Source organism: Chanodichthys erythropterus, chromosome 20 (genome assembly GCF_024489055.1).
Source record: "Chanodichthys erythropterus isolate Z2021 chromosome 20, ASM2448905v1, whole genome shotgun sequence".
NCBI lineage: Eukaryota > Metazoa > Chordata > Actinopteri > Cypriniformes > Xenocyprididae > Chanodichthys > Chanodichthys erythropterus.
In genome coordinates this window covers 6,208,603-6,218,649 of record NC_090240.1, presented here as the reverse complement: position 1 = coordinate 6,218,649, position 10,047 = coordinate 6,208,603, and positions in this window count along the sequence as shown.

Here is a 10,047-nt window from a genome sequence, read left to right as displayed (position 1 = left end):
CAGCTGCCATGAGACCCAACATTCTCTGAAACTGTTTTACAGTGAGTGACTGGCCTAACTTCATCCCATTCATGGCTCCAAGAATGGAACTCACACAAGCAGGAGACAGATGTGCCTGCATCATGGTGGAGTCCCAAACTACCCCTAAATAGTTGGCAATTTCAGTCGGAACCAGCGCACTTTTCTTGGCATTGAGCCTCAGCCCAAGCCTCTTCATGTGAGACAGAACAACATCTCGATGTTGAGCTGCTAGATGCTCTGATTGAGCTATGATCAACCAATCGTCGATATAATTCAGTACGCGGATACCCTGGAGTCTCAGTGGAGCCAGAGCTGCATCCACGCACTTCGTAAATGTGCAGGGTGATAAAGATAGGCCGAAGAGAAGAACCCTGTATTGGTAAGCTTTGCCCCCGAAAGCAAACCTGAGGAACTTCCTGTGCTGAGGATGGATGGACACATGAAAGTAAGCATCTTTCAGGTCTATCGCCACAAACCAGTCCTCGGACCTGATCTGTGGGATAATCTGTTTGAGTGTTAGCATCTTGAACTTGAGCTTTTGTAAAGATTGATTTAGCACACGTAAATCTATGAAAGGACGTAGTCCGCCATCCTTCTTTGGAACAATGAAGTAACGGCTGTAAAACCCTGACAGCTTGCTGGGAGGAGAAACATTTCTATAGCTCCTTTTTGCAAGAGCGTCATAACTTCCTGTTCCATAACCAGAGACTGCTCAGGGGGTCACCACTGTGGGAAGGACCCCGTTGAACCTGGGCAGGCGAGACCCGAACTGTATTTTGTAACCTTTTTCTATAGTGAGCAGCACCCATTTTGATGTATTCAGTAGAAGTTTCCATTCCGCCAGAAAATTTACTAAGGGAACCAGTCTCTCGAGACTGGCCTCTGGTGTTTTTTGAGTACTTTATTCAACGCTTTGAAATGGCGCACCAGCAGAGAACAGACGAATCAAGTGATGACCGGCCCTCCTCAGAGGGTCGGTGGAGACCGCTGCGCCCTGACGCACACTGGGTGGCAGGGTTGGCATGATGGCCCCCTGAGGGGGCTGAAGAGTGTTTGATAGTTTAACACAGGACCCTCTCCGGAGGGGGCTGCCCCGTGTGTCCTGGACCACGAGCGTCAGGACCTCTTTGAAGCCTTCTTGGCGATAATAGATCTGTTTCACCCCTCGAAGGCTTCGCCTGTGCCGACCGCCCCGATCCCCAGGTTTTCTGCGGGGGAGTGCGGGTGGCCACACTGGCTTTTTGTTGTGCTCTGTGCACTGAGGAGCTCGTGGATAGCCGAGGCTGCTCCCGCTCAGCAGCCTCGGGGGGATGTATGATGCGGCGGGGAAGAAATCTCTGGAATGCCTCTGATTGCCTTTTCGTCTCCTGGAACCTCTCGACGTTACGGCGTCGCCTAAGAAGCCCGCAGGAAAGAGTGGCGAATCCATGAGAGCAGTTTTCTCCCTGTCTCTCAGGTCAAAAAGATTTTGCCACAAATGCCTCTCCATGGCCACCAGGGCTGCCATAGAACCGCCTATTGACTTGGCCATCTCCTTGGTGACCCGGAGAGCTAGATCAGTCGCTTTTCTTATTACCTGAATACATTCAAATGTGGCTTCCCCGCTCTCATCTATCTCTCCCAGCAGGTCGGTTTGATATGCCTCGACGATCGACATGGTATGGAGACATGCCACCGCCTGACCTGCCGCCGACTAAGCTTTGCCCAACAAACCCGATGTTGTCTTTAGAGGCTTGGTGGCCAGTGTCGGGGTTTTTAGGGACGATGCAGACTTGGGCGAGAGATAGCTCGCTAGCGTCTCCTCGACCCGAGGTATCACCCCATATCCGTGCTGTTTCAACCCCATAATATTGCTGTACTTAGATATCTGGGGGCTGAAAAAACGATACTGCACTGGCCTTTTCCACAATCTCGACACCTTGGTGTGGAGATCAGGAAAGAAAGGAAGACCCTGACGCTGAGAAAGTGACCGTGCGGGGAGAAAGCGCTCATCTAGTTTACTTTTTGATTTTGTTTCTCCCCTCTCTGCAGGCCAGTCAATTTTTTAATTCATCCACAGCCCTGGTCACTACCTCCAAGAGCTCCTCATATGCTGGAGATGAGGATGGCGGGTCCTCATCCCCAGTCTCGATGCTCATCACATCAACCTCCTCGGAGGAAGATAGATGAAGTGCCGGTGTCTCTCTCCGGGGGGAAGAAACCGCAGCGCGTGCTTCCGCCACCAGAGGAGAGACACTGGATCTGGCAGGAGAGGGCTGAGATAAGGCTGGGCCCGTCTCAAACCCCTCTGCCAGATCCATCTGTGAACCCCATGAATGGAGCCGCCGCTGTGCTTCGGCAGCAGCGGGACCCCATCCGGGGGACCCCATATATATATATATATATATGAATGTGGTGCAACAGATGCTCTTTTCCTCAGACGAAGAGATCGTGACTTTATATAAAGCAGACAAACAACACCAAATAAGACACACAAGATAACAGAGAGCGCTTGCTGAAGACAACAGAAGCTAGCGTTCTTTGTTCTGGGTATGCTTTATAGTTTCCTGGTCCGTGACGTCACCCGCCTCTGACGTCTCATCTCATCATTGGTTAGATACAAGTGTGCTTTACGTTGCAAATACGCAAAGGGTTCCCACAATGTCATATGACGTAGCGTCGACAGATCCCATGAAAGGGAACTAATTATTGTTATATAGCTCAACACGTTTAGTCTTATTGTTTAAATCTAATTTTCTTGATTTTTTTGCGAGTACAATGTTTTACCATGCCTCAAGTGTCAAGTAGCTACCATAGCATAATCAGATGCAGCTTTATTTTTAGTAACAGTAATACAGAATTTTCTCCATCATACAATACGTTTTAAAATTAATTGCATGCTATTTATCAATACAAGCCATCCAGCATTTAATATAATATTCTAAAATTGATCTAGCTTACATCAGTGTGTCTCAAACAAGTGTCTCACAGCAGCCGCCGAGCGAACACACAGAGTAACGATATAACATAATTTTCAACAAACTCAAATGTATCTAATTTGATAAACAGAGCTGTGTTACCTCATACTCATGACAGGAATAGTGGAAGCGGCGCCAGCGACTGTGGCATAATAAAAGTTGCGCAATCACTCCAATGGCCTCATTCAGCTCCTACAACATTCGGTCCTACTCTGCTTCATACTACAGTAACGTTAATAATCACATCCATGAATATGCTTCCCGAGTCCTATCCCTATTCTTTTGCACCATCCACTGAGGTGAAGACCACATGTCCCAAGATTCCGCTCTCAAATTTGGCATCATCAAGCTACACCTTTGTTTTGAATAGGCCTCTAGCGACCTCTAGCAGACATAATTCTTACATAGTACACCTTTAAGCAACTGGGAATACAATGTTACACTGGGTGCCTATACTTCCAGGCATTACGTCATTTTTTGTTGTGTTCCTCAAGGCTCAATTTTAGGTCCTCTATTATTTATCTTAAATCCTTCCTATAGCTGTTGTACAGTACAATATTTCATTTCACCAGTATGCAGATGACACTCAACTCTCTCTTTCACTTGCACCAAATGCCCACAAATCAATTTAGACACTACTGGACTGCATAGAGAGCATAAAACTGTGGATGTCCCAGAATTTTCTAAAGCTAAACAAAGATGTATATATATATATATATATATATATATATATATATATATATATATATATATATATATATATATACTGTACAGTCCAAAAGTTTGGAACCACTAAGATTTTTAATGTTTTTAAAAGAAGTTTCGTCTGCTCACCAAGGCTACATTTATAAAATTAAAAATACAGTAAAAACAGCAATATTGTGAAATATTATTACAATTTAAAATAACTGTGTACTATTTAAATATATTTGACAAAGTCATTTATTCCTGTGATGCAAAGCTGAATTTTCAGCATCGTTACTCCAGTCTTCAGTGTCACATGATCCTTCAGAAATCATTCTAATATGCTGATTTGCTGCTCAATAAACATTTATGATTATTTTCAATGTTGAAAACAGTTGTGTACTTTTTTTTTTCAGGATTCCTTGATGAATAGAAAGTTCAAAAGAACAGCATTTATCTGAAATACAAAGCTTCTGTAGCATTATACACTACCGTTCAAAAGTTTGGGGTCAGTACAAATTTTTATTTTAATTTTTTTTTTTTAAAGAAATGAAAGAAATTAATACTTTTATTCAGCAAGGATGCATTAAATCAATCAAAAGTGGCAGTAAAGACATTTATAATGTTACAAAAGATTAGATTTCAGATAAACACTGTTCTTTTGAACTTTCTATTCATCAAATAATCCTGAAAAAAAATATTGTACACAAATATTTTGTACAATTAAATGTTTCTTGAGCAGCAGATCAGCATATTAGAATGATTTCTTAAAGATCATGTGACACTGAAGACTGAAGTAATGATGCTGAAAATTCAGCTTTGCCATCACAGGAATAAATTACTTTGTGAAATATATTCAAATAGAAAACAGTTATTTTAAATTGTAATAATATTTCACAATATTACTGTTTTTTACTGTATTTTTAATTAAATAAATAGCCTTGGTGAGCAGACAAAACTTCTTTTAAAAACATTAAAAATCTTAGTGGTTCCAAACTTTTGGACTGTACTGTATGTATATATATACATATTGTCTAAAACTGCATATTATCACCTTAGAAGGATACTCTTATTAGTTTTTTATCTTCATGGAACTGCCCCAATATAGCTTTCTAATTTGTTGAATAAATATATTCCAGCAAGATCATTCTGAACATCGAATAGACATCTGTGTCACTTTTACAACATTTCATATAGACCTACGTCAGTTTTCTCTATCTCAGAAAAGCTAAGCAATTCTTGATTCTCATTTTATTATGAGCTCTGTCACGTTCTTTTTCTTGCCAGCAGATTTTCCTCTGTTTTTTTTAAATGTGTGATTCACTGGAAGTTGGAGATTTAGCTGCTCCATGGCTAGGGCTGCATCCAAAAAGCTAGGCAGCTGACTTGTTGCCTCATTGCCTTTTTAGACAGTGACTTGTAAGGCAGTGTTTGTGCACAAAGGCACCTCACGAAACTGATTTCTGACAGACTTCTGAGGCAGCATAACAATTTAATGATCTACAAAAAAATAGAGCTTTGGTGAGAACGTCTAGGTTACTAATGTAACCCCCGTTCCCAGAAGGAGGGAACGGAGACGTTACGTCGATACTGACGTAATGGGGTCTCGCTAGGGAGCCCAATCACCTCCAAGGATACAAAACAAGCCAATGGGAATTGGCCTGTGAGATTTACATGCCGGGCCCCTCCCCCGGCATCCGGGTATAAATAGGGCCGGCATACTCACCTTCATTCATATTTTTGCTGAGGAGCCGAGATAGGTATCTGGCCGCTCAGCGGTGGCACAAAGCTATGGCAAGGGAACGTAACGTCTCCGTTCCCTCCTTCTGGGAACGGGGGTTACATTAGTAACCTAGACGTTCCCATTCAGTCAGTCACGTTCGACGTTACGTCGATACTGACGTAATGGGGTCCCGTGTAAAACGCCATAGCAACTGAACCACGTTACGAGTGTTAGGGAGGCAGGTGCTGGCAGGCTGAGGCGTGCCAAGTGCAAATGCGGCCCATACTCGCAACCCTCCAGCGCCCAGAGTAAGCCCAGGAATGTCTTCCATACCGGTGGGATGGAGAGGACAGGGCATTACCGTGGAGAAGTCGAAGCTGCTGTTCCTACCCCACGGGGGAGAGTGCTTCAGAACTCAATCCCTCGTTTTCCAGCAACGACAAAAACGCCAGGAAAGCGTTCCCCGAGGAGGGGAAAGCTACGGAGACCACACCCTGCCCGAAGGGAGGTAACGTGTGGAGACACATATGGACTGGTCTGAGAACAGTAACGCATATGGAAGATCTCTGATGTAGGTCCTACCTTTCGGGAGGAACGACTAGCAATCAGAGACAGGGCAAAAGCGAAGCCGCCCAGGGAAAGACACGGGTTTACCGTCAGGGAAACCTTACCGTGGACAATCTCATATGGGATTACCCGAGGGGAATCACAGCATATGGGCATCTAGCCCAGTACAAGGGCAGACCAACTGGGCATACACACGAGTACTGGACCTAGCGCCGGACGCCTCCGCCACGTCTGGCCGCCGCAAGATGCAGGAGGAACTCCACAGGGTTCGCCGTTACGGGGAACTGAACTGAGGAGCAGGAAAAGTGCTCGCATTCCCTCTCCCGAGGGAAATGGCACAGCAAGCGAACACCTATGGCTAACTACGAGTAGAAAGCACACGGGTGGACACCGGTTCCACTCGGAGGTTATAATACCTCACGAATGTGTTTGGTGTCGCCCAGCCTGCAGCTCTGCAGATGTCTGCAACAGAGGCGCCGTGCGCCAACGCCCAGGAGGAAGCAACACCCCGAGTGGAGTGAGCTCGCAACCCGAGAGGGCACGGCTCGCCTTGGGACTGGTACGCCAAGGCGACGGCATCCACTATCCAGTGGGCCAGCCTCTGTTTGGAGACAGCCTTCCCCTTCTGCTGACCTCCAAAACAGACTAAGAGCTGCTCAGAGCTTCTGAAGCTCTGCGTGCGGTCCACGTAAACGCGCAGAGCACGAACGGGACACAGCAACGCAAGGGCTGGGTCTGCCTCCTCCGGGGGCAGTGCTTGCAGGTTCACCACCTGGTCCCTGAAGGGAGTGGTGGGAACCTTGGGCACATATCCAGGCCGGGGTCTCAAGGTGACTCGAGAGTAGTCCGGCCCGAATTCCAGGCACGAATCGCTGACCAAAAATGCTTGCAGGTCCCCAACCCTCTTGAAGGAGGCGAGCGCGGTCAGGAGCACTGTCTTAAGAGACAGATGTTTCAGCTCGACTGACTCAAGGGGCTCGAAGGGAGCTCCCCGAAGGCCCAAGAGGGCGATGGAGAGATCCCAGGAGGGAATGAGGCGAGGCCTAGGGGGATTCAACCTCCTGGCGCCTCTGAGGAACCTGATGATCAGGTCGTGCTTCCCCAGTGACTTGCCGTCGAGCACATCGTGATGTGCTGCGATGGCGGCCACATAGACCTTCAGGGTGGAAGGGGACAGCCTCCGTTCCAAACCCTCTTGAAGGAAGGAAAGCACAACACCGACCGGGCATTTCCGGGGGTCCTCCCTGCGGGAGGAACACCACTCAGCGAACAGACTCCACTTCAAAGCGTAAGCGCGCCTCGTCGAGGGGGCTCGGGCCGAAGTGATGGTGTCGACTACCGCGGGCGGTAGGTCACTCAAGTCTGCCGCGTCCCGTCCAGGAACCACACATGGAGGTTCCACAGGTCGGGACGCGGGTGCCCTGCCCCTGAGAGAGGAGATCCTGCCTCAGGGGAATGCGCCAGGGATGGGCTGTCGCGAGGAGCATGAGTTCCGGGAACCAGGTCCGGTTGGGCCAGTACGGCGCAACTAGCAAGACCTGCTCCTCGTCCTCCCTGACCTTGCACAGTGTCTGTGCAAGGAGGCTCACTGGGGGAAACGCATACTTGCGTAGGCCCCGGGGCCAGCTGTGTGCCAGTGCATCCGTGCCGAGGGTCCCCTCGGTCAGCGAATAAAACAACTGGAAATGGGCGGATTCCAGAGAAGCGAACAGGTCCACCTGTGCTTCCCCGAACCGGCTCCATAACAGCTGGACCGCCTGGGGGTGGAGTCTCCATTCCCCCGGGTCGGTGAGCTGTCGTGAGAGCGCGTCGGCCGCACGATTGAGCTCGCCCGGGATGTAGGAGGCGCGCAGCGACCTGAGTCGGCGCTGACTCCACAGAAGGAGATGGCGGGCGAATTGCGACATGCGACGGGAGCGTAGACCACCCTGGTGGTTGATATACGCTACCGCCGATGTGTTGTCCGTCCGGACCAGTACATGCTTGCCCTGCAGCAGCGGTCGAACCCGGCGCAGCGCAAGGAGTACTGCCAGCAACTCGAGGCAGTTGATATGCCAATGGCGATGGGATCCCGTCCAGGACCCCGACGCCGACTGGCCACTGCATATGGCACTCCAGCCGGTGGCAGAGGCATCTGTTGTGACAACAACATGCCTGGACACTTGCACTAGGGGCACCCCGGCCCGTAGAAAAGCAATGTCCGACCACGGGCTGAATGTGTGGCGGCAACTCGGTGTGATGACCACACAGAGTGAGCCACGGTGCCATGCCCACCTCGGGACCCGGTCGTGCAGCCAGTGCTGAAGCGGTCTCATATGAAGCAATCCGAGCGGCGTGACCGCGGCTGCGGATGCCATATGCCCCAGGAGCCTCTGAAATTGTTTCAGTGGGACCGCTGTTTTCCGAGAGAACGAGTTCAGGCAGTTCAGCACCGACTGTGCACGCTCGTTGGTGAGACGTGCTGTCATATTGACCGAGTCCAGCTCCACACCGAGAAAAGAGATGCTCTGCACGGGGCAGAGCTTGCTCTTCTCCCGGTTGACCCGAAGCCCCAACTGGCTGAGGTGCCTGAGCACCAGGTCCCTGTGTTCGCACAACTGCTCTCGTGACTGGGCCAAAATGAGCCAGTCGTCGAGATAGTTGAGGATGCGAACACCCATTTCCCTGAGTGGGGCAAGGGCCCCCTCTGCGACTTTGGTAAAGACGCGAGGAGACAGGGACAGCCCGAAGGGTAGGACCCTGTACTGATATGCCCGCCCCTCGAACGCAAACCGTAGGAACGGTCTGTGTCGAGGAAGGATCGAGACATGAAAGTACGCGTCCTTCAGGTCGATAGCTGCAGACCAATCCTGGGTGTGAACACACGTGAGAATGCGTTTCACCGTGAGCATCTTGAACGGGAGCCTGTGAAGGGCCCGGTTCAAGACGCGCAAGTCCAGGATTGGCCGTAACCCCCCGCCTTTCTTGGGTACTATGAAGTAAGGGCTGTAAAACCCAGACTTCATCTCGGCTGGAGGGACAGGCTCTATTGCGTCCTTCGCCAAAAGAACCGCAATTTCCGCCCGCAGGACAGAAGCGTTGGGACCTGTCACTGAGGTGAACAGAACGCCGCTGAACCTGGGTGGACGCCTGGCGAACTGAATCGCGTAGCCGAGTCTGACTGTCCGAATGAGCCAACGGGACGGGTTGGGAAGGCGTAGCCACGCCTCCAAGCACCGTACGAGTGGAACCATCCGGACAACAGAAGTACCCACGGGGGGGCAGCATGGAGCACTGTGGCCTGACTCGGGAGGCAGTGCGCCCCGAGGTCGAGGCTGTGAGTGGAGTCCACTCACATGGCTCAGAGTGGGCAGGGTGGCGTGGGAAGGCGGTGCGTTCCCGGGGCGCCAAGACCCTGCCCGTGGCGAAGGAAGGAACGGCTGAGAGAGAGGGAGCGAAAGCTCGCTCACCCCCAGCGCAGACCTTCTTATATGACCCAGAGGTTTTTGGAAATTGCTCTTGTGAAAATGTGGGTACCGCTGGCACTGGGGCCAGCGGCGGAACAGAACACAGGATTCTCCCCCGGGCCCTCTCCCGGGGGAAGGAGCGGTGCGGTCACCGTCTCCCACAGAGCAGTCTCCAAAAACCACCGGGTCTCCCGTCTCAGGGCCGCTTCTCGCCTTTCTTCTTCTTAGAAGAAGGCTTGTCGGTCTGGGCGGGGGGCGTGGTCTTCCTGCAGGAAGCTCGGGGAGGAAGGGACGAGTCCGATCTCCCGGAAGCCTTAGCCGCAGGAGGACGCCCTCGGCGAGGAGCAGACGGAGGCGCAGCCCGTGGCGGATTGGTGGCATCATCACGCCGGGGCAGGATGTGTTTTATGGCCTCTGTCTGCCTTTGCACTGCCGAGAACTGCTGAGCGAAGTCCTCGACAGTGTCGCCGAAGAGGCCGGCCTGGAGGATGGGGGCGTCAAGAAAGCGAGCTTTGTCGACCTCCCTCATCTCAGCCAGGTCCAACCAAAGATGTCGTTCCTGGACCACCAGGGTGGACATCGTTTGACCCAGGGCGCGCGCCGTGACCTTCGTCGCCGGGAGGGCGAGGTCGGTCGCCGTGCGTAGCTC